The sequence below is a fragment of the Ornithorhynchus anatinus genome, chromosome 1 (genome assembly GCF_004115215.2).
Source record: "Ornithorhynchus anatinus isolate Pmale09 chromosome 1, mOrnAna1.pri.v4, whole genome shotgun sequence".
Taxonomy (NCBI): domain Eukaryota; kingdom Metazoa; phylum Chordata; class Mammalia; order Monotremata; family Ornithorhynchidae; genus Ornithorhynchus; species Ornithorhynchus anatinus.
In genome coordinates this window covers 106,379,038-106,404,136 of record NC_041728.1, presented here as the reverse complement: position 1 = coordinate 106,404,136, position 25,099 = coordinate 106,379,038, and the positions used below count along the sequence as shown (strand labels likewise).

Genomic DNA, 25,099 nt, shown 5'->3' with positions numbered 1-25,099 from the left:
AAAAAAGATGCTTTATGGGAAATTGCAAAGGAGTAGACAGGGTATTTGCTTCCAGTGGGTTTCAGCAGAGCTGGCAGTAGAGCTGAATGTGGGTGACCAGCCTCAGGGAGAAAAGACCATGCCACATCCTGCCCACAAGAAGCCAAGGAGCTCTGGGAGGCTAAACTCAGCTCTGGATGGTGGGAAAGAGCTAATGGAGAGGAAAGGGGGAGATACCCCCCAACAGATGGGGAGATGCCCCACCTCTTTACTGGCACCCAACAGATGGCAAGACTCCCCTCCACGTGGCCCAGTCTCACATGGTGTGGGGGGGTGGGCAATGTTGGAAATTGGGGGGATGTCCAAGGTCAGTCCGACTCCCCTGGAGTCCCTCTCTGATGGGTTTAGGGAGAGGAGGGGGCTAAATGAGATGGTCACTAAATCCACAAGATTGACGGGTTTGACCAGGAAGGCCAATGGTAATGGCCAGTGAAAGCATGAGAAAGAGGAAAATCCAAATTGCATGCAAGAAAGAAACTGAACTGAAGACAGCAGAGGATCATATTTTTTTATCACCACACCCCAGGAGCAAGCAGGAACTGGAAGAAGTGGGCGGGACAGCAATGCTTTCGGCTCACCCAAACCTCAACAACCTCTTTCAGTGCCAATTTTAGATGAAGCCTTCACTGAATGGGAAGCAATATATCAGGGCTGGGCGCTTATATGGGCCAATTGGGCTGACCCAGTAAAGGAACTGACTTTTCTTTTACATCCCCAAGTTGGACCCCAGCCACGAAGCTCCTTCCATTTCAAATAGTTATCTTTTTTTTTAATGGTATTTGTTAAGCGTTTACTATGTTCCAGGCACTGTAATAAGCACTGGGTAAATAACAATAATGTTGGTATTTGTTAAGCTCTTACTATGTGCCGAGCACTGTTCTAAGCGCCGGGGTAGTCACAGGGGAATCAGGTTGTCCCACGTGGGGCTCACAGTCTTAATCCCCATTTTACAGATGAGGTAACTGAGGCACCGAGAAGGTAAGTGACTTGCCCAAAGTCACACAGCTGACAAGTGGTTGAGCCAGGATTCGAACCCATGACCTCTGACTCCAAAGCCCGTGCTCTTTCCACTGAGCCACGCTGCTTCTCATAGCTAAACAACTTGGACACAGTCCCTGTCCCACATGAGGCTCACAGTCTTAATCTCCATTTTCAGATAAGGTAACTGAGGCACATAGCAGTGAAGGGACTTGCCCAAAGTCACAAAGATGGGTGGCAGAACCGGGATTAGAATCCACGACCTTCTGACTCCAAGATCTGTGCTCTACCCCCTATGCCATGCTGCTTCATAATAATAATTATGGAATTTTTAAGTGCTTACTATGTGCCAGACACTGTACTAAGCACTGGGGTGGATACACACAAATCGGGTTGGACACAGTCCCTGTCCCAAGAGAGGCTCACAGTCTCAATCCCCATTTTACAGATGAGGTAACTGAGACACAGAGAAATAAAGTGACTTGCTCAAGGTCACACAACAGACAAGTGGCAGAGCTGGGATTAGAACCCATAACCTTCTGCCTCCCAGGTCTATCTATGCTCTATCTGCTATGCTTCAATAATCAGGTTGGACACAGTCCCTGTCCCACATAGGGCTCACAGTCTTAATCCTCATTTTACAGATTAGGTAACTGAGGTACAGAGAAGTTAAGTGATTAGCCAAAGGTCACAGGGAAGACAAGTGGTAGAGCTGAGATTAGAAACCAGGTTTTTCTGACTCCCAGGCCTGGGCTCTTTCCACTAGGCCATACTACTTCTCCGAAGCAGCGTGGCTCAGTGGAAAGAGCCCGGGCTTTGGAGTCAGAGGTCATGGGTTCGACTCCTGCCTCTGCCACTTGTCAGCTGTGTGACTGTGGGCAAGTCACTTAACTTCTCTGTGCCTCAGTTACCTCATCTGTAAAATGGAGATTAACTGTGAGCCTCACGTAGGACAACCTGATTACCCTGTATCTACCCCAGTGCTTAGAACAGTGCTCTGCACATAGTAAGCGCTTAACAAATGCCAACATTATTATAGTTTCCACCCACCTGGTTCAGACGAAGACACTCCTGGGATATATAACCAGGATGTACTTTGTTAAGATTTTTTTTTATGGTATATGTTAAGCACTTACTATATGCCAGGCACTGTACTTAGTGTTAGAATAGGTCATCAGGTTGGTCAGAATCCCTGACCCGCATGGGACTCAGGTTTAATCTCCATTTTCCTGATGAGGTAACTGAGGCACAGAGAAGTGAAGTGGCTTGCCCAAGGTCACACAGCAGACAAGTGGTGGTAACTTCAGGGGTGGAAAGTTCAAGGTAGCTTCCAACAGAATCTAAAATTGAGATCTGGGAATAACCAGTCTCGCCTGATCTGGAGCTGCTCCCAGTTGAGCCCCGGGGTGACACCACTCTTTGGTGGGCCACCTTCCCCTGGCTCCTTCCCCAGCAGTTCCCCCTGCTGACCTGCCACCTTCCCGACAAATGTCAACTGGTTCCCATGCCCTCCGCACCACCTAGTGTGGTTCCGGAGTTCCTCCCTTGCTCGGTCGTCCTCTCCTCTTTGTCCAAATCCTCTCCCGGAATTGGCTATGCTCCATCTGACATCACAAGATAATAATAATAATAATGATAATAGAAATGGTATTTTGTTAAGCACTTACTATGTGTCAAGCACTGTTCTAAGCTCTGGAGTAGATACAAGCTCATCAGGTTGGAAACAGTCCCTGTCCCACATGGGCCTCATAAGTCTTATTCCCCATTTTACAGATGAGGTAGCTGAGGCCCAGAGAAGTGAAGTGACTTGCCCAAGGTCACTTGGCAGACAAGTGGAGGAAGGAGGATTAGATCCCAGGTCCTTCTGACTCCCAGTCCCATGCTTTATCCACTACGCCATGCTGCTTCTGGACGATGTCCCCTACAAAACAGTTTTTCCCTTGGCATCTGTGCTGAGCAGTGACCAGTCTCAGCTCTAGAAACTCCTGGGCCTTTCCTTCTCATCCATACGCAGAGCTGGCCTGGGTTGGACCATCTCACACAATCTCTTTCCATTAGGCCCCCTGCCGCTGAAGCCCCTGATCTTTGAGTTGCTAAGGGCTTATTATTTTTACCCTCGGGTGGAGCTTTTCAAAACACCATTGGTTGATGTGGTGGGAGGCACCCAGGGAGAGTATTTGGGAAAAACAAATTCAGACAGAGGCTCTCTGTGGGGCTGGGGAGTTTCCCTGGAATTAAATCTTCAGGGCTCAGTCTATTTTTTTCTTTAAGGACATTTATTAAGCGCTTACTATGTGTCAAAAATTGTTTTAAGCTTTGGGATAGGTACAGGTTAATTAGGTCAGACACAGTCCCACATGGAGCCCATAGTCTAAGAATGGGTATTTAATCCTCATTTTACAATTGAGGAAACTGAGACACAGAGAAATTAAGGGACTTGTTCAAGAACACAGCAAGCAATCAGCAGAGTCAGAATGAGAACCCAGGCCCTCTGACTTCCAGACCTGTGTTCTTTCCACTAGGCCATGCTGCTTTTCTAGCCCCTATTTCCTCCCCTCTCCAAAGATGCTCTCTCCTCGCCTGCCACTTCCAGATATGATAATGAGGGACCCGGGATCCAGTCAATGGTGTCTGCAATATCAAAGTCATGGGGAAACACACTGACAGTCGGGTTCATGTGCAGGGGAGAAGGGAGATTCATATCCTTGGAAAGTGGCCTGATATTGGGCATGGGGAAACACAAGTAGAAACACAGCAAGGTTTGAGGGAGGCTGGCAAGAGAGAAGCACCATCCTGCTGGCTAGATTTCCCTACTTTTCCTGTCCAGAGCATCAAACAATCAATCAATCAATTAATGGTATTTACTGAGCATTTCCTCTGTGAAGATCACTGTAATAAATGTTTAGGAGAGAAATTAGAATGATATATAATAATTGTGGTGTTTGTTGAGCACTTACTCTATGTTAGGCATTTCTGTCTGTCTCCCCCGATTAGACTGTAAACCCGTTAAACAGCAGGGACTGTCTCTATCTGTTGCTGACTTGTTCATTCCAAGCACTTAGTACAGTGTTCTGCACATAGTAAGGTCTCAATAAATACTATTGAATGAATGAATGGATGAACTCAGATTAGACACAGTCCCTGTCCCATATGGGGCTCACAGTCTAAAGGGGAAGGAGGACAGGGATTTAATCTCTATTTTACAGATGAGAATATTGAGGCACAGAGAAGTTAGACTGTGAGCCTCACGTGGGACAACCTGATTACCCTGTATCTACCCCAGCGCTTAGAACAGTGCTCTGCACATACTAAGTGCTTAACAAATACCAATATTATTATTATTAACTGATTTGCCCAAGTTCACACAGCTGACAGATGGCAGAGCAGGGATTAGAACTCAGGTCCTCTGACTCCCAAGCTCATGTACTTTTCACTAGGCGACACTGCTTCTCTGTACAATACAATGCCACACAATACGAGTAGGTAGACATGACCGCTGACTTTAAGGAGCTTACAATCTAGTTGGGACCCACTCACCACCTTGGGAAGGCCAGAAGCCTTCCAGGACAGCCTGCTGGAGTTGGAGGCATTTTGGGAAACTCCCTTCCTCATCGGAAACAGCTGTTTGCTAACATCTGAGGTACTTTCCAGAGAGAAGAGATGGCTTTCAGGGGCATCTTCCAGCGGAGGGGTTTACTAACTAAATCGATCCAAAGCAACTCTCTGGAATGCTGCAGTCAATAGCTCAGTCAGCCAATCAGTTAGCCAATCATATTTATTGAATGCTCGAATGCAGAGCACTGTACTAAGTGGTTAAACGAGTACAATAGAACACTATAGCAGACATGTTCCCCGTCCACAATGAGCAGTTTAGAGGGCTGCAGCGGCCCTGAATCTGAACTGGCTTGGGACAAGAGGGCTGCTCTCCTACCCAGTCTCCCATGGGCATGCCTGGGTGGCTCAGGGAGGAGAGGACCCAGAGGTGGCATGTTCAGGTGTGCCCAAGGTGGAGTGGGGGCAGTGAAACATCTCCTGATTGGGTGACCTTCCCAGTCTGCTCCCAGGTCAGCTCCAGAGGAAAGACCTGGGTAGCCAATGTCCCCTGCCCCTGCTGTGGGCTGTGGGATCCCCTCTGCCCCCACCCCACCATAGGGGTCAGGGGTCAGCTCCAGAGGCCGGGACCTAAACGAGAGATTTCATCCCGAGACATTCACAAGCATTCCTGGAGGGGGAAACAGCATTCCAGAGATTCCATCTCCCTTACCCTTGCCATGGGGGCAAACTCCAGAGGAAAGCCCCATTTCCCTCTTCCCTCTGGTCACCAGATTGGGTGACTTTGTCATTTAAGCTATGAAGAAAATGATCGGAAGCCCATATAAACCTTTCCTTTATTGGACTGTCTTGAAGCACTTGGCCTGACGTCCATGGAGCAAAATGTGACAATCCTTCGTGGAACTGACAGAAGGTCTCCTAGCCTATCTCTGGGGCATAGAAGTCTGGACCGATGACCCCAAGATGCTGCTCAGCTCGGGGTGGGGAAGGGGCTGGCAAGATGAGTTCCACCTCTGAGTCTACTCACCTCTGACCACCAGCTATCTCTAGCATGTATATATTGATCTACATCCTTCCTCAAAACTTCTTTATGTGTTTAATCAATTACACTGCTCCCAATTTGATTATTGTGTATCTACCCCTGCGCTTAGTACATTACTTAGCACTTATTATTATCATCATTACAAGTTTTATTATTGTTCCTGCACTTGGTACATTGCTTGGCACATAGTAAGTGCTTAATAAATATCATTATTATTACTATTATTAATATTACTACATGCAGTTATTTATTCTAATTATCCTATGGGTAAATATTTTCTCGCGTTTTCTTTCCCACTAGAGTGAAAGCTCCTAATGGGAAGGGAATGTGTCACTTCTTCTATTGTACTTTCCAAAGTGCTTAATTCAGTATACTGCATCCCACGAATGCTCAAAAAATACCTACTACTGCTGCTGCTGCTACTATTTCTTGGGTGATGGTCTCCAGAGAGGTAGATCTTTCTGCCAAAGAGAGGAAATTGGCTCAGAGCTGGGATTTTGTGAAAAGCTCTTTTGGAGTATGCTTGAGATCAAAGATCAACCATGCCTTGTTTTTCCATTGCCATCTCCCTGGACAGAGTCCAGACCACAGAGAGCTCTTCATCCGCACTGCCAACCGATAGAGATGGACTGAATGACTGAATGATGACTTGGATGATTGACAGTTGGAGTGACTGACTGACTAATTGATTGACAGACCTCTTCAGTGACTTGACTTGCCTGAGCAACAGACCGGCTGAACGACTGCGTGAGTGACTGAAAGACTCAGTGAATCTTGGGCTGACTGGAGCAAGAAGTGACCAGCTGGGGGCTATTTCCCCCTCTCTAAGCCTCACTCTAGACTGAAGGCTGTTTTCCCCTCTGTATGCCCCCCGGCCTCCTCCACTGCAGAGTCCCTGGAAGGGCTGAAGGGCAGAAGTAGGGTCAAACTGCTGAGAAGTGACCCCTTCCCCTGTACCTTTGAATGACAGATTGCCAGGTACTGTCCATTCATTCGTTCATTCTATTGTATTTATTGAGCGCTTACTATGTGCAGAGCACTGTACTAAGTGCTTAGAATGTACACCCCACAGGGATGGTATACCAAGGGAAGCTTCTAGGCAGGTGAGTTTTTAAATTTTGGTAGTAATAGTAGTAGTAATAATAATAATAGTAATAATAATTTTTAGTATCATTATTGATAAGCATTGACTTTATTATGTACTGTGTTAAGTGCTGGGGCAAATACAAGTTAATCAGATCAGTCACAATCCCCACAGGAAGAGGGATCCATGGGGAAATGGGATTGCAACAAATTATTTCACCTTTAATTGCAGTATTTGCAGTCAAAGACTTTGTGATAAGTAGCTTGGCCCAGTGGATATAATGTGGGCCTGGAAGTCAGTTCTAATCACAGGTCTGCCATGTGTCTGCTGAGTGACCTTGGGCAAGTCACTTCACTTCTCTGGGCCTCAAGTACCTCATTTGTAAAATGGGGTATTAGATTTTTAGCCCCATGTGGGACATGCACTGTGTCCAACCTGATTAACTTGTATCTACTGCAGTGCTTAGTATAGTGCCTGGCACACAGTAAGCTCTTAAATGCTCTGGGCATGTCACTCCCTTCCTCAAAAATCTCCAGTTGTTGCCTATCTACCTTCACATGAAGCAAAACTCCTCACTCTTGGCTTCTTACCTCACTTGCCTTTTCTCCTTCTGCAGTCCAGCCTGCACACTCCACTCCTCTGCCACTAACCAACTCAGTATGCCTAGTTCTCCCTGTCCCGCCATCGACCCCTGACCCACGTCCTACCACTGGCCTGGAATGCCTTCCCTCCTCACATCCACCAAACTGGCTCTCTTTCCCTCTTCAAAGCCGTAATGAGAACTCACCTCCTCCAGCAGGCCTTCCCAGACTGAGCCCCCCTTTTCCTCTATTCCTCCTCTCCTCCCCATCGCTCCTACTCCCTCCCTCTGCTCTACACCTTTCCCCTCCCCACAGTACTTGTGTATATTTGTATATATTTATTACTCTATTTTATTAATGTTGTATATATATCTATAATTCTATTTATCTATTTTGATGTATTAATAACAATACTGTTGGTATTTGTTAAGTGCTTACTATTTGCTGAGCACTGTTCTAAGCCCTGGGGTAGATACAAGGTCATCAGGTTGTCCCACATGGGACTTACAGTCTTAATCCCCATTTTACAGATGAGGTAACTGAGGCACAGAGAAGTTAAGTGACTTGCCCACAGTCACACAGCTGACAAGTGGCAGAGCCAGGATTCGAACCCGTGACCTCTGACTCCCAAGCCCAGGCTCTTTCCACTGAGCCATGATGCCTGTCTGTTTGTTTTGCTGTCTCCCTCTTCTAGACTGTGAGCCCTTGTTGGGTAGGGATTGTCTCTGTTGCTGAATTGTACTTTCCTAGTGCTTAGTACAGTGCTCTGCACACAGTAAGTACTTAATAAATATGATTGAATGAATGAATGAATAAAGCCATTAAAAAAAAGAACAGGCCTCAACAGCACAGAGATTAATTTCCTCATTGAGGTTTCTCTTTTGGAGTCCTGTGGAAGAATTGAATTTTCATATCTGCTTTTCCTTCTGTGTCAGACAGCCAGGCAGAGCTAACATGCCGGGATATCTCCTGTAAGATGGAAAGTGATGCACAGACACGGGCCACATTGCACGCTGAGAGCTGCTTACTTTCTGGGGACAGACAGGCTGGTGTGCCTGGATCGTTTGCATCTGGAGCTGGAACACACAGTGTCTGCCCCTGAGCTGGGACTACGAGTCTCTGCATCCAAATTATTTCCCTGGATCCTCATTAGAACTGCCCTTTCCCTTTTCTTCGGTCAGTCATCAGGTGATAGTGACCCTGGGGGCACCCCATCTGTGCCTGTGAGCGACTGCTCTCTATGCCAGCAGGCACCGGCATTGCCCAGCGAAGCTTTCGTTCAGGAGGCTGCGGGCAAGAAATTTGGAGCAGAAACAAAGACTCCACTGCGGTGAGCCAGTCTGGCTGTCCACCGCCTGGAATGTATTGGCCCAAGAAGCATGGCTTAAGTGGATAGAGCACGGGCTTGGGAGCCAGAAGGACTTGGGTTCTAAACCCGGCTCCGCATGTCTGCTGTGTGACCTTGAGCAATCACTTAACTTCTCTGAGCCTCAGTTACCTCATTTGAAAAATGGGGATTAAGACTGGGAGCCCCACGTGGGACAGGGAGTGTGTCCAACCCGATTATATTCTATCTACCCAGGGCTTAGAACAGTGCTTGGCACATAGTAAGTGCTTAATAGGTATCAAAATTATTCTGACCCCATATGTTTCCCTCAGCAGCCTCCTGTCACCACCCTCACCTTCTCTCCCAAGGCTGGCCCTGTCCTGTCTCCTTCCCCACAATGCTGGCCTGATGCTCTTTGCCACCAATGGGCAAGTTAAATACCTGAAAACTCCACCCTCTCCTTTAAGTATCTCCTCTGCCTGCCTTCTTGGCAGTCAGTTTTCCTGACCATGTCTGCTTTATAGACACAGCCTCGGAGGCCTGAATGATTTTTGTGCCTCAACTGCTGGGGACTGTCCTGCTTGGTGACTCCAGCCCTTCGAAAGTCCAGCCCCACAGCATTTACATACTGTAACATTTATTTCTGTTAAAGTCTGTCACTCCCTCTAGACTGTAAACTCCTTGTGGGCAGGGAATGTGTCTGTTATATTGTAATGTTGATATTTGTTAAGCGCTTACTATGTGCCAAGCATTGTTCTAAGCGCTGGGGGAGATAAAAGGTAATCATTTTGTCCCAGGTGGGGCTCACAGTCTTAATCCCCTGTACTCCCCCAAACACTTAGTACAGTGGTCTGAACATAGTAAGCATTCAATAAATACAAATGACTGACTAGTCCAAGCTGGGGGGATCCATCCCAGGGGCGGTGGGGGCCTTTGCGGCTCCAGTTCTTCCTCTCAGAGGAGACCAGAGAGCCTGGCCACTCTTATCTAACCCTGGCATTTACTGAGGGCTGGGTTTTCTCTGAGGCAGGAAGCTGGCAATGTCTCTGCTCTGTGAGGCTCTGCCCATCCCTAGCCCGTGACCTGTTAGCAGTGGCCGTGAGAGGCTGGCTTAGAGGTGGGAGTGGGGGACCCCTTAAAGAAATAGTGTTTGGGGCTTGGGTGGGGGCAGTGATATGCCTAGTGGGTAAAACGTGGGTCTGGGATTCAGAAGGACCTGCATTCTAATCCCGGCTCTGCCACTTGTCTGCTGTGTGACGTTGGGCAAGTCATTTCATTTCTCTGGCCCTCAGTTACTTCATCTGTAAAATGGGGACTAAGACCATAAGTCCCATGTGGGACAGGGATTGTGTCCAACCTGATTAGCTTGTATCTACCCCAGAGCTTAGAACAGTACTTGAACGGTAGTAAGCACTTAACAAATACCATTATTATTTGGCAGGCATCTCGTCTGCAGTGGCCCGATTCCTAGCCCCTGAGGTCTTGGGCTCATCATCTCCCTTACTGTTTTGATTCCAAATATCCATCAAGTAGGCAGGGACTTCATCAACCCGTTACCTGCCAGATACTCTGAACTCCACAGTCAACGTGCTTAGTAAGGATCATCTTTAAGAAAGCAATTAAAGCGACGCTCTGGGTTCTGAGCTATTCTAGTGTCAGATTGGCTTAAAAATACCACGTTCTTCTCAGTATATAATTAGAAATTATGAAATAGAAATACTAGAAAATCAGGGGATAACCATAACCCAGGAGACCTATGCAAGGTGTCGGAGCCAAGGGAAGTACTTAAAAGTGAGATTTCCTTCCCCTGCCACTCTCTGGGTGCACACACCAGCCTTCTTCTTTTTTTTAAATGGTATCTGTTAAGCACCTACTATGTGCCAGGCACTGTACTAAGCACTGGGGTAGTTACAAGCTAATCAGGATGGACACAGTCCATGTTCTCTATGAGACACTCAGTGGGGTAGATTCAAGTAATCAGGTTGGATTATCCAACCCCATGAGGCTCATGGTCTTAATCCCCATTTTACAGGTGAGGGAACTGAGGCCCAGAGAAGTGAATTGACTTTCCCAAGATTCTACAGCAGACAAGTGGTGGAGTTAAGATTAGAACTCAGATCCTTCTGACTTCCAGGCCTGTGCTCTATCCAGTAGGCCAGACTGCTGAAAGTTCTTGGGTGGGGGCAGCCATACTTGAACGGCCCCCAGCGTGGTCCCTGAAGGACAAACTTGCTTCATTTTCCTTACTGTTTTTATTCCAAATGCATCTCTCAAGTATCCTCTTAGTCATTTAATAACGGAAATTATCATAATGATGCCATCGTGCTGCAGCTTTGCTGTTTGGCTTTATGTGGGGTAGAAAGAATGGAATATGTTTCTCTTTGAGGAGGGGGCAGTTGAGACAAGTAAGGCCGGATCCTAGGAAGGTAAAAAGCCTTGATTCCAAACTCACTCTGTGGTTGAAAATGTTCTTGGGTGGGAGGAAGGGTAGAGGTTGGCAGTGGCCAAGGCAGTGACATCCTAGCCCGAGACTGATCCTGAGAGGCCCGGGTGGAGCCTCCTGTCTGGGTAATGAGACCGGGTCATGGCTTTGGCAATGAATGGCCGAGGGCCAGGAATGTGCTAGACCCTGGGTGGCTGGTTATGGAGTCCTCCCCTGGGAAAGATGGATGAATGGGAGAAGCAGCATGGCCTAGTGCATAGAGCATGGGATTGGGAGTCAGAAGAACTTGGGTTCTAATCCCAGGTCTGCCACTTGTCTGTTGTGTGACCTTAGGCAAGTCACTTTCCTTCTCTGTGCCTCAGTTACCTCATCTGTAAAATGGGGATTAAGACTGTGTGCACCATGTGGTACTGGGACTGTGTCCTACCTGAATTGCTTGTATCCACCCCTGGACTTAGAACAGTGCTTACCCCATAGAAAGCACTTAACAAATACCACATTAGCTATTTTTAAGATTTCAGGGAGATTTGCTAATGGTGCCAGCAGTTTGCACGGTGCCACTCACACTCTCTCTTCCCTTCCAGTCAGGATTTTGCTGGCACAGTAGGCGGGCAGGGGTGCAACACATTGCAAACTATGGGCAGTGGTATTTTGTGTGCAGGACCCATTTATGGCCAAGGTACCTGCCGCATGTCACTTGATGCTGTACCATAGCCCTAGCCGCTACCACCTTCTCTTCCCACACCAGACTGGCATTTTTCAGGATTTCTGCCCATCACAGAGCACCTGAGGTGATTCTTTGGTCAGAAACCTTCCCCCTTTGAGGATGTAGCCCTGATATCCTCTCCACTCCTTGCAGAGCTGGGACTAGAACCCAAGCATCCCGATTCCTAGAGCCTTGTTCTTTCCACTGAGCCCACAGTAGGACCTGATTAGAGAATTGTAATGGTAATTTTTGATAATTATAGTATTGGTTAAGTGCCTATTATCTGCCAAGCGCGGTTCTAAACTCTGGGGTAAATACAAGTCACCCATACAGTCTCATGGCTCTCTAAGCATCCAGAGTCAAATGAAGCAGAGGAAGGAATTACCTGCAGAATTCAGAGAAGACCATGTAAAGAAGTAGCATGGCTTAGTGAATGGGCCTGGGAGTCAGAAGGACATGGGTTCTAATCCTAGATCCACCAGTGGTTGGCTGGGTGATCTTGGGTAAGTCACTTAACTTTTCTGGGCCTCGGTTACCTCATCTGTGAATTGGGATTTAGACTGTGAGTCCCATGGGAGACATGGAAGGAGAGTAGCGAGGTGAGGTAGGAGGGGCCAAGGTAGTGGAGTGCTATAAATCCACCGGTGAGGAGTTTTTGTTTAATGCGGATGTGGATGGGCAACCACTGGAGTGTTTTTGAGGAGCGGGGTGACATGTCATGAATATTTTAGTAGAAAAATGATCTGGGTGGCAGAGTGAGGTATGCCTGGAGTGGGGATAGACAGGAGGCTGGGAGGTCAGCAAGAAGGCTGATCCAGTAATCCAGGCAGGATAGGATGAGTGATTGTATTAATGTGGAAGCAGTTTGAATGGACAGGAAAGGGCAGATTTTAGCAATATTTTGAAGGTGGGACTGACAGGATTTTGTGTGTTGAATAAGAGAGGGGAGTCAAGGATAACACCAAGACTACGGGCTTGTGAGACAGGAAGGATGGTGGTGCCATTGCCAGTGATGGGAAATTCAGGGGGAGGGCAGGGTTTGGTGGGAAGATAAGGAATTCTGTTTTGGACATGTTAAGTTTGAGGTGACAGCAGGATATTCAAATAGAGATATCTCAAAGGAAGAAGGAAATGCGAAACTACACAGAGGGAGAGGGTTCAGGGCTGGAAATGTAGATTTCAGTATCATCCACATAGAGGTGGTGGTCGAAGCCATGGGAGTGAATGCCAAACCCTGTCCTCTCCCTGACTTTCCTGTCACAGTGGATGGCAGTACCATCCTTCCCTTTTCACGAGCCCACAACCTTGGTGTCATCCTTGACTCTGATCTCTCATTCACCCCACATATCCAATCTGTCACCAAAAACTGCCAGTCTCACCTTCACAACACCACCAAGATCCTTCCTTTCCTCTTCATCCAAAATGCTACCTTGTTAGTACAATCATTCACCATATCCCAACCAGATTACTGCATCAGCATCCTTTATGATCTCCCAACCTCCTGTCTCTCCCCACTTCAATCTATACTTCACTCTGCTGCCTGCGTTATCTTCCTACAGAAATGCTCTGGGCATGTCACCCCCATCCTCAAAAATCTCCAGTGGTTGCCTATCAACCTTCAAATCAGGCAAAAACTCCTCACTATTGGTTTCGAAGCTCTCCATCACCTTGCCTCTTTTTACCTCACCTCCCTTCTCTCCCTCTACATCGCACCCCGCACACTCCACTCCTGTGCTGCTAACCTCCTCACTGTGCCTTATTCTTGCCTGTCCCACCATCTTCCCCGGTCCATGTCCTACCTCTGGCCTGGAATGCCCTCCCTCCTCACATCTTCCAAACAAGCACACTTCTACCCTTCGAAGCCCTACTGGAAGCTCACCTTCTTCAAGAGGCCTTCACAGACTGAGCCCCCCTTTTCCTCTACTCCTCCTCCCCTCCTCCTCACCTCAATTCCCTCTCTCTGCTCTACCCTCTTCCCTGCCCCACAACACTTGTAGATATTTGTACATATTTATTGCTTTATTTATTTTATTAATGATGTGCATTTATCTATGGTTCGATTTATCTATTTTGATGGTAGTGATGCCTGTCATTTTGTTTTGTTTTGTTGTCTGTGTCCCCTCTTCTAGACTCTGAGACCATTGTTGGGTAGAGATTGTCTCTATCTGTTGCTAAAGTGTACTTTCCAAGTGCTCACTACAATGCTCTGCACACAGTAAATGCTCAATAAATATGACTGACTGAATGAATGAATGAGTTTTCCAAGGAAGTGGGTATGGATGGAAAATAGAAGGGGACCCAGAACTGAACACTGAGGGACCCCCATGGTTAGGGGGAGGGAGGCAGAGGAGGAACCCATGAAGGAGACTGAGAAAGAACAGCCAGAGAGATAAGAGGAGAACCAGGAAAGGGCAGAGGCAGTGAAGCCAAGGTTGGGTAATGTTTCCAGGAAAAGGGGGTGGTCCATACTGTCAAAGGCAGCTGAGAGGTCGAGGATGATTAGGATAGAATAGAGGCCATTGGATTTGGCAAGAAGGAGATCACTGGTGACTTTTGACTGGGCAGTTTCTGTGGGGAGAAAGGGACAGAAGCCAGATTGGAACAGGTCAAGGAGAGAATTGGAGGAGAGGAATTCCAGAGGGTGGGTATAGACAACTTGCTTAAGGAGTTTGGAGAGGAATGGTAGGAGGGAGATGGGACTTTACTATAAATAAATGAATTATGGTTCGTACATAAGTTATGGGCTTATGGAACACGGTGAATGGTGGTGCTGCCTAACATTTAATAACTGTGCTTATTTGTCAAGCACTTACTATGTGCCAGGCACTGTCCTAAGCCCTGGGGTAGATACAAGCTAATCAGGTTGGACACAGCCCATGTCCCACAGGGGCCTGACAACATTAATCCCCATTTTACCGATGAGAGAACTGAAGTAGAGAGAAGTGAAGCGGTACACAACAGATGAGTGATGGAGCTGGGATTAGAACTCAGGTCCTTCTGACTCCCAGGCCCTGGGTCTATCCATTAGGCCATGCTGCTTCCCAGCTTCCTGGTGGACTGCAGAGCATAGCTAGACCTGAGAGCAAAGATCGACTTCCCCAGGAAGCAATTGATCTAGCTATTTATCAGAGCTCTGCACTGAGCACTTATGGTGGGCAGAGCACTGTTCTGGTCACCTACTGTGTGCAGAGCTACCTACTGAGGACCTAATGCGTGTCAAGTACTATATCGGGCATCTATTATGTGCAGAGCTCTGTACTGGACACTAAGAAGAGAATCCAAGCTGAAAACACAGTGCCTACTCAGGGGGAGCTTGCAATATGATGGGTGAAGCAGTCAGAATTATTTATAGTTAAAATCTATTTATAATTATGAAAATGTTTACAAATAGTGGGAGCAGGAGGAAGAACAAGGACATAACAGGAAATAATATGAATGCCAGGATGAAATAGCTGAATAAATAACTGAATGCACTTTTGAATGTACCTATCATATATTAGGGCGAGGCAAGGGGGTAAAAATATAGGTTCCAAGGGGGGCTGAGGTTTATATGATTTGGGATCATTTTAATTAATCATGAAAGACTTCCTGGAGCTCTGGACTTCCTGGAGGTGGATTTCCAGGATGGTTTTCAAGATGGAGAGAGCTGTGGTCTGATGGATCTGAAGCAGGAGGAGGCCCAGAACAGTGAGAGCAAGGGTTTGGAGGCAGGAAACTTGAGGTATAGTTAGTAGTTGAATTTGGAACCAAGAGTGTGAGCTAGGGAATGGTGGGGGAAGAGAGAGGACATGGAAGCTGGACAGAGCTGGTGGAGGGTCTGGAAGTCATTTGTGAGGAGCCTGTTCTGGTTGTGGAGAGAAATAGGGAATACTTGGAGGTTTGGGAGGAAGATTGGAGGGATATGTGTGCAGTGACAGTTTAGCTCGGTGACCAAGGTGGGACTCCAGGGAGATGAGAAGCCAACAGAAATCCTCTTTGAGAGAGGGGGTGGTAAAAAAGACCAAGTGCTTGCCCTCACTGGGCCTGGGCAGGGACTTCCCTCCATCTCCTCTGATCAGGCAGGGACTGTGGACATATTTTGAGGTGGTCCCCAAGGGACGCTGTACCCCCCAAAAAATTTTTTTTAAAAAATGGTACTCAAGCGCTTACTCTGTGCTAAGCTACCCGGCCTGGCTGGCTAAGTGGGACAGCCTCAACGTTCCGTGGATTCTTTGCTTTGAAAAGCATTGGGAAACCATATATCAGGAGCTGGGTTAATGCCACCACTACCCGCTCTAGCGACACGGGCACAAGGCTGGATATCTGCCCAGAACGGATTGTCGCCAGGCGAGCTCTGAACGGGCTCCTCTGGGTAGCGGCAGGAACACAACAGCAGGAGCAGGGCAGGGAGCATGACGAGGGAAAGAAGCCAGCAAGAAACCAGGCCCTGATTCCTCAGAAGAGACGGCCCCTGAGACACAAGCATGGGAAACCACCGGGAGGGCCATTCTGGCACAAATCTCCAGGCCCGGCTGGGTGTGGGGAGGGAGTAGGGTGATGGAGGGGTGTGGGTACATTCGTACAAATAGAAATAGCCCTGCAGGTCAGAGGTCTCTCTTTCCCGGCCTCCCCGTGGATTTAATGCCTGGGGCCCGCCCCCGCCATGGAGCCTGTCACTAGATGGAGGGTGTATCCAGGAAAAGTGATTAGTTGGTGTTTTCTAAAGTCCCAGCTCTGCCAAAAGTCTGCATGTGTCTGCTGGTCTTGGGGCACAGGGAAGGAACACATGTGCCAAGAACGTATGCCAGTCACGTGTACCAGCCGTGCATTCCAGCTGGGTGTGCCAGCCATGTATGCTGGGCCTGCATGGTGACATTGACAAGGAATAGTACCGTGTTGTGAATGAAGCGGTGTGCTCCAGTGGAAAGTGCAAAAGCCTGGGAGTCAGAGGAACTTTAGTGCGCTCTAATCCTGGTTCTGCCACCTGCCTGCTGGATGACCTGGGGCAAGTCCCTTTACTTTGTGTCTCAGTTTCCTCATTGGTAAAATGGGGATCCAACGTCTGTTCTCCCTCTTACTTGGACTCCGAGGCTCAGGGAGACAGATGTCCCACCTGATGATCTTGTAGCTTACCCAGTACTTAGCACAGTGCTTGGGGTGTAGAAAGTGTTTACCATCTACCACAATTATTGTTGTTATAAAATTCTTGCAGGCACTGGGGAAGGTACTGGGGAATCCCTGCCTGCCTCCTGGCTCATGGCCCTTGGTGTCCCAGCCGGAACATGACTAGTTCCATAGTGCCAGGGTGGGGGCTAAACAAGCCACTAGCACTGTCACCAACTCCTCCACACAGGTTTTCGGTTCTGAAGTCCTTGGGACTTGGCCGGGCTCAGCTGTGGTTTACGACGGGCTCCTCCTCTGACCATTGTCATTGGTTTCATTTGATCGAAACTTCCCGTCTCGCCGCCCTGGCAGGGACCTCAGCAGAGGACTCAGGGGAGCTTGGAGAGGCAATGGGACCTGGGGCAGTAGTAGCTCTCAGGGTCAGTGTCCAGGAGCTTGGTTTGTGGTTCAGTGGCCACGAGAACAGAGTCAAAGGGCCCTGCAGCATTCGAGGTCCACCAAGAGAGGTGGACCCATGGTCTCCTCACCCTTGTCTTGGGGGAGGTCTCCTTCAGCATTTTGCTACTGACCCCAGGCCCACAGCACTTAGGTACAGATCTTTATGCTCTTCTATCTCTCCCATCCCTAATGTATTTTAATGTCTGTCTTCCCATACAGAGTATAAGCTCCTCGTGAACAGGGATCATGTCGCCAACTCCATTATACTATACTTTCCCAAATGCTTAGTATAGTTCTCTGTCTACAGTAAGTGTTCAATAAATGCCACTGATTGACTGAGGGACAACTAGCTGGATGAGCATCTAACAATGCACAATTACAGTCCTTTCCTTACTACGTATCTCACCAACACAGCCCCTTCCAGGCTGTCTAGAGAGGCCTGCAGTTGGCATGGGAGACTATGTACCCATGCGTGCTGGCACCAGTGGGTCTGTGTGTTTCTTAGCAGCAGCATGGCGTAGTGGATAGAGCACAGCCTGGGAGTCAGAAAGATATGGGTTCTAATACTGGCTCTGCCACTTGTCTGCTGTGTGACCTTGGGCAAGTCACCTCACTTCTCCCTACCTCAGTTACCTCATCTATAAAATGGGGATTAAGACTGGGAGTTCCAGGTAGGACAGGGACTCTGTCCAACCGGATTAGCTTGTAGTCCCCCAGGGCTTAATATGCTGCCTAGCATATAATAAGGGTTTAACAAATACCATAATTATTATTGTTATTTGTCAATCTTGGCTGCAAGCTGTTCACTCCCTTCTTTCCCCTCCTCACCTCACCCCCTCAAAGCCCCCCACTCCCACTGCCCTAAGATCAACATTCCAAGCACTTAGTACAGTGCTTTGCACATAGTAAGCACTTAATAAATACTATTGAATGAATGAATGAATCAACAGCTATGTGAACCTGCACTGGGTTGCCTGGTCCAGGGCCAGAGCCAGTGGCTTCTGATCTCTCTGGCTCTGTAAGCGCTTCACTGAGTTGCTGACTGGATAGAGCTCTGCCTCTCACTGTCTGGAAGTCCCGAGCCTCTGGCTAGAATGGGGCGCTCTCAGGGTAGGGCAGACTGCAAGACAGTCCCCCAGATTTCCCATATCTGTTCCTTCTGAATGTCAGGAGCAGCAGAAGCCAAGATCTCCAGCCCTGGTATCTCCCAGAGTTCAGAGCCTTGGGACATCTTGAATGAAATCCACGAAACATCTGGGCAGGGGGAGCCACTCGGTGTCATCCTCCCTCCAACTCTGTCTTCCTTCTCTCCACTGGCCCCAGTTTGCAACCCTTCTTTTAATATGGCATTTGTTAAAGTGCTGATTTTGTGTCAAGCACTGTTCTAAGCTCACCGTCGGCCTCTCACCCACTTTCTACCTCTGGCCTGAAACACCCTTCCTCCTCGAATCCAACAAACAATTACTCTCTCCCCCTCAAAGAAAGCATTATTGAAGGCACATCTCCTCCAAAAGGCCTTCCCTAAGTCCTCCTTTCCTCTCTCCCTCTTCCTTCTGCAACGCCTTGACTTGCTCCCTTCATTCATCCCCCTATTCCAGCTCCACAGCACTTATGTACATATCTGTAATGTATTCATTTATATTAATATCCATCTCCCCCTCTAGACTGCAAACTCGCTGTGGGCAGGGAAGATGTCTGTTTATTGTTATACTGTACTCTCCCAAGTGCTTAGTACAGTGCTCTGCACACAGTAAGTGCTCAACAAATACAACTGACTGATTGACTGAATGAAAGATTTTGAATCCCATTTTACAGTTGAGGAAACTGAGATGCAGAGAAGTTAAATGACTTGCCCAAGATCACTCAGTAGGCAGGTGGCTGAGAGAGGATGAGAACCCAGGCCTGGCTTTATCCGTGTTGCTTCCCAGTCTTCCCAGCTAGACTATGGATGCGGCCATCTGGGACTAGAGGGGGTTGCTGGACTGCCCCTAGGAAGACAGCTCCCAGCAGTTCTGGCCAAGGATTAATTAATTAATCAATTCATTCATTCAATCATATTTATTGAGCACTTTCTGTGTGCAGAGAACTGTACTAAGTGCTTGGAAAGTAAAATTCGGCAACAAATAGAGGCAATCCCTACCTAACAAGAGCCCACAGTCTAGAAGTGGGGGAGACAGACAAGAAAACAAATAAAACAAAACAAGTAGACAGGCATCAATAGCATCAATATAAATAAATAGAATTATAGATATTTCATTCCAAATCAACCAGTAGTCTTTATCAAGCGCTTATTGTGTGCAGAGCACTGTACCGAGTGCTTGGGAGAGTAAAATATAACAGAGTTGGCAGACACGTTCCCTGCCTGATGGGCTTTGAGTCAGCATGCTGCCCCTCCGCCAGTTTCACCGCACTCAGCCTAGGCCTGCCCACCACCCCTGAGCCACTGACAGATTTCTTGATGTCTCCTCATGCTCCTTTGCCACCCCTGAGACTGACGGATGGTCCTATGCACCGGACAGCGGCCGCTGCAGGCACCAGCAGCAGGATTCACCCCTGAGCATCCTCTCTCTGAGCTGGACCAGGATGTCAAGAAAAGGAGGAATGGTGGCCTGTGAGCACCATCTGGTGGATTTCTCTGAGCATGGATTGGCATTCCCACTCACCATGTTCCTTGGAATTGCGGGGATGGAATCCCCTCACCAATCAATCGACCCATGTTGAGAGTTGAGAGCTGAGAGTTCAGTAGAGTTAGTAGACGTGATCGCACAGTGATCCTAATCACTATGCCTAGCTCTAGTCTCTTGCCGCTGGTCTGTTGCTCACACCTTCCCTCCTCTTTCTAGAGGATAGTGCATGGGCCTGGGAGTCAGAGGAACTGGGTTATAATCCTGGCTCTGTCACTTGTCTGCTGTGTGACCTTGGGCAAGTCACTTCACTTCTCTGGGCCTCAGTTATGCCATCTGGAAAATAGGGATTGTATCATGCTTAGACTGTAAAGCCCCATGTGGAAAGGGAGTGTGTCCAACCTGATTATCTTGTGTCTACCCCATCATTTTGTTCAGTGCTTGGCACAAAGTAAGCATTTAGCTATTATTGTTATTATTCTTATTTTCCCTGCCCTCAAGGATCTTACAATCTAGCAGGGGAGACTGACACTAAAATAAATTAAAGATAGGAGGAAATAACAGAGTATAAAGATATACTTCTGGTTCTCCTCTTATCTCTCTGGCTGTTCATTCTCTTATAAAGACATACTCCTGGTTCTCTTATCTCTATGGCTGTTCATTCTCAGTCTTCTCCTCTCATTCCCTAACTGTGAGATCCCTTAAGGTTCAGTTCTGGGTCCCCTTCTATTTTCCATCTAACCCCATTCCCTTGGAGAACTCATTCGCTCACACGGTTTCAACTACCCCTTCTATCGGGATGATACCCAAATCTACATATCCAGCCCTGATCACTCTCCTTCTCTCCAGGCTCACATCTCCTCCTACCTTCAAAACATCTCTACGTGGATGTCCTCCCATCACCTCAAACTTAACATAGCCAAACTGTGCTCCTTATCAGAGCTCCCAAACCCTGTCCTCCCTCTGACTTTCCCACTGCTGTGGATGGCTCCACCATCCATCCATCCATCCACCAATCCATCCATCCATCCATCCATCCATCCATCCATCCATCCATCCATCCATCCATCCATCCAATCATATTTATTGAGCGCTTACTGTGTACAGATCACTGTACTAAGTGCTTGGAAAGTACAGTTCAGAAATAAAGAGAGACAATCCCTGCTCACAGTGGGCTTACAGTCTAGAAGGGGTGTGGGGGGAGAACAGATATCAAAACAAGTAAACAGGCATCAATGGCATCAATATAAATAAATACAATTACAGATATATACACATCAAAACAAGTAAACAGGCACTAATGTAAAGAAATAGAATTATAGATATGAACATATATACACAAGTGCTGTGGGGTGGGGTGTGCACACTATCTGAGGGAAGTTCTAAATCGCAGCACTTTGGAAAAATGAAATCGAAGCAGCCTGAGACCTCAGAGAAGTAGTCAGCCAGTCAATCATTATTTACTGAATGCTTACTGTACTAAGTTTACTGTACTAAGTCCTTGGGAGATTACCATATAACAATATAAGAGAAACTTTCCCTGCCCACAGCCAGCTAGTTGAAAGAGCATAGGACTGAGAGTCAGAAGACCTGGGTTCTTATCCAGGCTTGCCAGGTGTGTGACTGATCTTGGACAAGTTGCATAACTTCTCTGAGGCTCAGCTTTCTCCCCTATAGATTGGAGATGAAATACTTGGGTTTCTGCCCCGCTTAGACTGAGTCCACGTGGGACAGGGACTATGTTGGACCTGACTGAATTGTATCTAACCGGGTGCTTGGAGCATAGTAAGTAACAAAAACCATTATTAACATTATTAATATGTTTTTGAGGGTTGGGCAGTCTCTTTTTCTTCATGAAGTACCACGCTCCTCGCAAAGAGGGTGCCGGATAGAGACCTGCTTTCTGGATAAGGGCAGGTAAGTTGATGTAGAAAACTTGGAGAAGGGACAATCTGTGAGCAGGCTGGGGCAGGTGGGAAGGAAGAGACCAAAGTGGTGAGTGGGTGTGGTGGGGAAGTAGCTCCTGGGCTTGGCCCCTCTCCAGATTTTTGGCTCATTGTGTAGAGAGTTCAGCATACAGTAAGCTCTCAATAAATACAAATGAATGAATGAATGAATGAATGAGTAGGCTGGGTAGAGCACCTGCCAGAGCACAGTTCTAGATAGGCTGGACTGGGCCTGTGCTGGGGTTCCAATCAGAATCCACCGGGCTCCACTTCCCTGCTATGCAGTCTACGGAGATGGGCCCATAAATGTGGCTGAGGGAATTCCAATCCGAAAGCAGGAAATAAAGAAAATAGGGCCAGTGGGGAGAGGAGGGGAGGGGAGGAGGCAGAGGATTAGACACTGGCATTTTGGGCTCTGCCCAGGCCATGCCTAGACCATTGGACTCTGAAGAGTTGAGTGGAGGCAGCTCCTTGACTAAAAGCCAGCCCTTGGGCAACCTCCTCCTCTGGGTCCTGAGCCTCCTACAGCACCTCCTCCAGGCAAGATCTGTCAGCCCATTTTTCTAGAAGGTAAACTGAGATCCAGAGATAGGAGAGGTAGAGAATGAAGAGGGGTCGCACTGAGGTAAGGCCAGCAAGAGGAGCGACCCAAATCTTCAGGGTCCAGCAGGGGCAGGGCAGGATGGGTATTGGGATAAAGGAGAGGTGGCCTTGGGATCCAGGCTTCAGGAAGGCCAGTCCTAGCAGAGCCCTCTAACTTGCTCCATTGCTTCTCTCGGGACAGAATTGCTTGGTGGTGGTTGGTGGTTGGTGGGGGGAGAGGTGGGCCATACTCTCAGGCCTCATCATCATCATCATCATCATCATCATCATCCTCACTATCAACAACCTGGACTGAACCCCTACTATCCCAGAGGAGAATGAAAAAGAGACTCCCCACTCCGTGTTCTGGAGTAAATGCTCATACAGTGCCCTGCAAGCAATGGGAACCCAGCTCAGTGCTCTGCTCAGAAAGTATCCAGTTTTAGTGCTCTGCCCTGAACAGGCACTAAATTTTTTTCTCAACACCCACTAGATGCTCAGTACAGTGCCTTCCCAGAGAAGCAGCGTGGCTTAGTGAAAAGAGCATGGGCTTGGGAATCAGAGGTCGTGGGTTCTAATCCCATCTCTGCCACTTGTCAGCCGTGTGATTTTGGGCAAGTCACTTCACTTCTCTGTGCCTCAATTATCTCATCTGTAAAATGGGGATTAAGACTGTGAGCCCCATGAGGGACAACCTGATTACCTTGTATCTCCCCCAGCGCTTAGAACAGTGCTTGGCACATTGTAAGCACTTAACAAATACTATCATCATTATTATCATTATTATTATTAGAAGGTGCTCAGAACAGTGCTACATTTATAATAATAATAATGTTGGTATTTGTTAAGCGCTTACTATGTGCCAAACACTGTTCTAAGCGCTGGGGGGGATCCAAGGTGATCAGATTGTCCCTCGTGGGGCTCACAGTTTTAATTCCCATTTTACAGATGAGGGAACTGAGGCCCAGAGAAGTGAAGTGACTTGCCCACAGTCCCACAGCTGCCAAGTGGCAGAGCCGGGAGTCGAACCCGTGACCTCTGACTCCCAAGCCCGGGCCCTTTCCACTGAGCCACGCTGCTCCAGTGCTCAGTGCAGCCCTCTGCACAAAGTCAATCAATCAATCAATGGTTTCGATTAAGGGATTACTGTGGCAGAGCATTATATTAAGCACTTCACAAGGTACAATGCAATGATAACAATAATAATTGTGGTAGTTGTTAAGCATTTACCATGTGTGAGGCACACTGTTTTAAGCACTGGGGTGGATACAAGCAAATTGGAATGGACACAGTCCCTCTCCCACAAGGAGCTCACGATCATAGTCCCCATTTTACAGATGAGGTAACTCAGGCACAGAGAAGTTAAGTGACTTCCCCAAGATCACACAGCAGGCATGTGGTGGAGTCAGATTAGTACACAGATCTTTCTGACTCCCAGGCCCACGCTCTATCCACTAGACCACGTTGCTTCTCAGTAGAGTTGGTAGACATGACCCCTGCCCTCAAGGAGCTTATAGTCTGGGGTGGGGTGGACAGACATTAAATATATTACAAATAGGAGAAGAGACAGAGTACAAGGATCTATACTTGTTTGACTGGGGCACCCATGAGGCATTGCTGGAAACACAACGTTTTCAAGACAAGACCAGTTTACTCTTTAACTCTCATGCTCATCTTTCTCATCATTAACCCCTTACTCACACCCTCCCACCTGCCTGGAACTCCCCCCCCACCCTTCACATCTGACAAACCACCACTCTCCCCATCTTCAAAGCCTGACTAAAATAATTTCTCCTCCAGGAAGCTTTCCCTGCCTGACCTCTTATCTTCCCACTTTATTCCCTCCCCCTTTTGCATCAGCTGTGCACTAGACTCCTCATTCTGCCTTCTCCCTGGCTGTGATACTTATGTCCATATCTTGCTGCTTCCCCTTACCTAGATTTTAAGTTCCCTGAAGGCAGAGATCATGTCTCCTAACTCTACTGTGCTCTCCCAAGCATTTAGTGGAGTGCTCTGCACAGAGTAAATGGTCAGTTAATACTACGGATTGATTGACTTTGGGTTTAGAAGTTTGCACATGTGACCTAGAGGTGTTACATTTGAGAGAAGAAGAAGAAGGAGGAGGAGGAGAAGGAGGAGGAGGAGGAAGAAGAGAAGGAGGAGGAGAAGGAGAAGGAGAAGGAGGAGAACGAGAAGGAGGAGAACGAGAAGGAGAAGGAGGAGGAGGAAAAGGGGAAGGAGGAGGAAGAGAAGGAGAAGGAGGAGGAGAAGAAGGAGAAGGAGGAGGAGGAGGAGGAGGAGAAGGAGGAGAAGATGCCTGTCTACTTGTTTTGTTTTGCTGTCTGTCTCCCCGTTTTATACTGTGAGCCCATTGTTGGGCAGGGATTGTCTCTATCTGTTACCTAATTGTACATTCCAAACGCTTAATACAGTACTCTGCACATAGTAAGTGCTCAATAAATACGATTGAATGAATGAATGAAAGAAGGAGTTGGAGGAGGAGGAGGAGGAGAAGAGTGGTATTCATTAAGCGCTTTGGTATTTGTTAAAGCGCTTATGTATCGTGCACTGTACTAAGCACCATAAAAGATACAAGATGATCAGCTTGGGCCTAGTACCTGTTACTCATTGGATTCACAGTCTAAGTAGAAGAG

General features: G+C 47.7%; 1 protein-coding gene across 2 annotated transcripts in view; it reads right to left on the bottom strand.

Moving 5' to 3' along the window:
- Window positions 1–25,099, bottom strand: part of SLC9A9 (solute carrier family 9 member A9) — a 378,100-nt gene that overhangs the window by 293,521 nt on the left and 59,480 nt on the right. The window lies entirely within an intron of this gene.